The following is a 5,180-nucleotide window of genomic DNA, read 5'->3' on the forward strand; positions in this document are numbered from 1 at the left end:
AACAAAGTTTGCTTAAAATTGTTTATTGAAACACCTTCATTCCAAATGACTTACATAAGCAAAACAGCTGAACAACCAGAATACTCCAACAATCTGACAGGTATTCACTGCAATTTAGTCTAGTTATAGACTACCTCACATACAAATATTTTTGCAATTGTGTTTTATGTTCCTTTCATTAATTTTAAATTCAGGCTCAGTGTGCCTTTATTATACTTTTGCCTACAATGTTTTAATCTTAGTGCATGATTTAATGTTTAGCTCACTTAGATACACAAATGTCTTCATTCACTTCAGCCAAATGCTGCAGCATTAGATTTAATGCTTTCATTGCTAAGCATGATGCAGATCAGGCTTTCGAACCTGGTGTATCTTAATGTTTTACTATAAGGGATAGTCCTATGCCCCCGCAGGGGGCTCCCGTCTTGGGAGTATGTGGGTGGCAACCACACGGGCCCTTAGCTAAGCCTGGCATTACTTCCCCTTACTTGTGTCAGGCTTCTCCTGTTTTCTTTCCTATCCGGCCCCCCTCGGCCAACTCTTGGTTTCTTCGACCCCAATGGTACTAGGTTTCCGAGGCCCAAGGGTGTCTTTCACTTTCCTCTCTAGTATCTATTATCTACCCTTCGACCTAACAGCGAAGTGAGAGGAAAAAGAATCTTATATCCCAGGTTCTCAACGATCGTGGAGGCGGAAGAGGTCATGCCAGACAAACTGGCTGTAAAGGCACCGCTCAGCCATCATTGAGCTCACGGCAGTTCGTTGCAGTTCTGGTACTGGAAGTCACATGTCACATACACATGTGCCGTGATGAATTGTTCCAGAATCATAGTGTGTGGGTCACTTCCTCACAACCTGTAATCCACCTTAAACAAATTCACGCAAATGGCAATTTCTCCTGTCATTTTCTCTAAAGACCAATGGCGATGGGATAAAGACGATGTGAGTGAGGCTGGAAGCTACTAGTCTGAACCTGCACATTGGCGGCAGGTGTGTGACTACTCGGGAATCTGGTCCTGCATCTGCAACTGGTCAGGCGTATTTAGGATGACCGCTGCCCACCCTGAATGGGGAAGGCCCTAGAAAATGTGGGCTAAACATCGGAAGTCACACTTTAACCGGGCTGGGAATCCGCACCCAGTAGGTCACTCCTTATACTGCGGACGTAAACAAAAGAAGAATGAAATGATTATGACAATAGGGACATGGAATGTCAGGACCCTCCTGGACGTGAACAATTACAGGCCAGAGAGAAGAACCGCTCTTATCACCCAAGAACTAGCCCGGCTAGATATAGACATAGCTGCCTTGAGTGAGACAAGACTCTCAGGTGAGGGACACATTAGTGAGGTACATTCAAGGTACACCGTCTTCTGGAAGGGAAAGGATGCAGGAGAACCACGCATCCATGGCGCAGGATTTGCCGTAAAAACGAAAATAGTGAAAGATCTTCTACTTACACCTGTCTCAATTAATGAAAGACTGATGACTCTTAGAGTATCCATTGGTTCAGACAGATTCATCACCTTCGTCTCTGCATATGCTCCTACTTTAGACAGTGATGAAGACACAAAGAATCAGTTCTACCACCAACTGAACAGTACTCTCTCTAAAATACCCATTCAAGATAAATTAATTTTACTTGGTGATATCAATGCCAGAGTGGGAAGGCACAACCGTTTTTGGAGAGAGGTCATGGGGAAACAAGGGGTGGGAAACTGCAATGCAAATGGGTTGTTACTTCTTGGTCTATGTGCTGAGCACGAGCTTTTCATCTCCAATACCCAATTCCGTTTGCGTAACCGCTATAAGACCACATGGATGCACCCACCCTCCAAACATTGGTATCTTATAGACTACGTTATTACGCGACAGCGTGACAAGAAATACATTCTCATCACAAAATCAGCACTAAACATCGATGAGTGCTGGACTCACCAAAGACTTTTAGTCGGCCGTTTGAGAGTACCAAAGTATCGCAAGCCACGATACCACTTTTCAAACCCACCACGCAGAAAATTCAACATAAGCAACCTGAACAACAAAAACGTTTGCTCACACTTCCAAGACATACTGTCTAAACAACTTAACAAAGCTCCAGCAACCACAGACGATGTCGAACAAGAATGGACCACATTAAAGAACATCATCTCATTGAGAATGTTGTTGGTTTTAGTGCACGGAGAAGAAGTGACTGGTGGAGAAATCCAAGCCATCATCACTGCAAAGCAGGATGCTTACCTATCCCTTGCTCAAGATCCGTCCTGTGCAGAAAAGAAAGCACACTTTCAAGAACTCAAGCAGAAATGTCAAAGTGAAATACGAGTAATCAAGAACAAATGATGGCAACAGAAAGCCACAGAACTCCAAAATCTTTCCGATGCAAGGGACCTGCGTGGCTTCTACGCTTGTATTAAAGAGCTGTATGGACCTATCCGCTCCTCATCAGGAACACTGAAAGCTGCTGACAACTCCACCATTCTTACTGAAAGTCAGGACATCTTAAATTGTTGGAAAGAGCACTTCACCTCACTGTTAAACCGCCCTTCTACTGCCGCTAGAGATTTTCTCAAAAATGTCTCACAGCACCCTCCAAAACCCTGGATGGTTGATCCTCCAACTTTTCAAGAATTCTGCAAGGCACTCAAGAGTGTGAAACCTGGGAAGGCTCCTGGATCTGACAGCATCCCGATGGAGCTTATTGAGGGTGGCGGCTTGCCTCTAAAAACTAGACTCTTCTCACTCATTCTATTAATGTGGGAAACCCGCAAGGTACCATCTGACTTAAAGAACTCCACAATTGTCACCATCTTCAAGAAGGGCGACAGAAGCATCTGTGGTAACTACCGGGGAATATCTCTACTCTCTGTCACTGGCAAAATTTTTGCAAGAACCCTTTTAAATCGCCTCCAGACACTTTCAGAGACTATACTACCTGAGTCTCAATACGGGTTTCGACCTTCAAGAGGGACAATTGACATGATTTTCTCTGCACAACTACTACAGGAGAAGTGCAGAGAACAGCAAAAGCCTTTACTATTTGTTTTCTACGATCTAGAAAAGGCCTTTGATACAGTTCCCAGAGAAGCCATGTGGATGGTCTTAAAACGCTTCGGCTGCCCTGGACATTTTGTTGACCTGATTGAAGCTCTCCACGATGATATGACTGGACAGGTCCTCTGCCAGAATGAAACGACTGGTGAATTCCCAATAACAAGTCGCTTAAACAAGGATGCGTTCTTGCACCAACATTATTTGCATTGTATCTGGCAGCTATGCTTTACGAGACAACTGTAAACAATGCAGGAATAGAACTAAAGTACAGGTTTGATGGAGGATTATTCAATCAGTCCAGACTCCATTCAAAAAGGTTCACCAGTACCACTCGTGTGACAGAGCTGCAGTATTCTGATGACAATGCTTCTCCAGCTCAGTCACTTGTAGAGTTGCAGCTGTCAGTTGATTCCTTCAGCAGGGCGTACGAACAATTTGGTCTCTCCATCAATATTCCAAAGACAAAGGTGATGGCGCAGCCAACTCCTGGCTCCTCCGTTCCTGACTTCAGCGTATCCATTTATGATACACCCTTGGAGCAAGTGGACCATTTCCTCTACCTGGGAAGCATACTGTCATCTAACTGCTCATCTGGAAAAGATGTGGAGAATAGATTACGTGCTGCCCATGTAGCATTTGGACGTCTTACAAAGCGTGTCTTCCTGAATAAAGACCTAACACTGTACACTAAACTGATGGTGTACAAAGCTGTAGTCATTTCCACCCTGCTATATGGTTGCGAAACCTGGACGTTATATTGCTGTGATCTGAAGAAACTAGAACGCTTCAACCAACAGAAGCTAAGATATATCATGAACCTGAAATGGGATGATTTCATATCCAACACGGCTCTTCTTGAGAAAGCAAAAATGTATAGCATGGAAGCTCTTATCACTGGGCATCAACTCAGATGGGTCGGACATGTTCAGCGGATGAAAAATGACAGACTTCCACGCCAAATGCTGTACAGTGAAGTGAGCACAGGTAAAAGGCCACGAGGTGCCCCTCTCAAACGTTATAAGGATCAGTACAAGAAAAATCTGAAAAACTTGAACATCGATCCGAGTAACTGGTCCACAATAGCAGAAGACCAAAGTCGCTGGCGCTCAGTTACCTCAAATGCTCTTCAAAACTTTGAGCTGGAACGTCGAAGAATGGAGGATGACAAACGCCGGAGACGTAAACTCCTCCAGGCTCAGCCACGTCCTCCACCTTCCATCAGCTGTAATGTCTGTGGCCACCTGTTCCACGCTAGGATTGGATTGCTAAGCCATCAACGACACTTCCACGCCTGAACCGTGACAAAGGAAATCTCAGGAGAGAAATGAAAACTCAGATACGAGTATCAGCCGCCGCCGCCGACAAGTCCTATGGATTGTGGAGTGCTCTGTATCACCAATTGTGAGTGGGACAGTGTGGCTGAATACACTTTCCTGTCTGTCAACATGCCTCGAAAGATCATTTCGAGATGAGACCTTGCACGTGTTGTCATTTTATGTCAAGAAAGGTTGTCAAAGCACAGGAAGTTGAGAGCCAAGTTCTTAACAGCAGCTGATTACAGTTACCTACATATTTTAGCTCATAGGTACCTCAAGGAGAAGGCAACAGAACTGTATGCTGCCTTTTGGAGGCATCTGGGAAGGCTATGTTGGCTCATATTGCATGCAACCTTCTCCCCACAATCAGTCTGTCCTCTGCGAAACCCATTACAAACAACAGTACAAAACCAGTTGGTACTGTAGCACACAAAGAATGTGGACATGGGGCACCTGGAATAGAACCTGGATCAATGGTGTTTGGTTCTCTTCACTGAGGATTTGTCTGTAATTGATGATCGTTGTACAGTACTGTGGAGGTGACCACATAGCATTGCACATCACAGGCATGCAGTCTCATAGGTTCAGCATGCAGTCTCATAGGTTCAGCATGTAGATGGCTCAATCATATTTTAGGTTGGTATCACGTATGAATGTTGGACACCTCTCATGGCTATAGATGGTAATTTTGAAGGCTGTGCAGTATTGCAACAGGATCCTCCAACCTTACATGCAGTTCTGTAGACAATTTTGTGGCAACGTGTTCCCCTTTCAAGACAATTATGCACGATCATATCATGCTCACATCAT

This window comes from Schistocerca cancellata, chromosome 3 (assembly GCF_023864275.1).
Source record: "Schistocerca cancellata isolate TAMUIC-IGC-003103 chromosome 3, iqSchCanc2.1, whole genome shotgun sequence".
In the NCBI taxonomy this organism is placed as follows: Eukaryota; Metazoa; Arthropoda; class Insecta; order Orthoptera; family Acrididae; genus Schistocerca; species Schistocerca cancellata.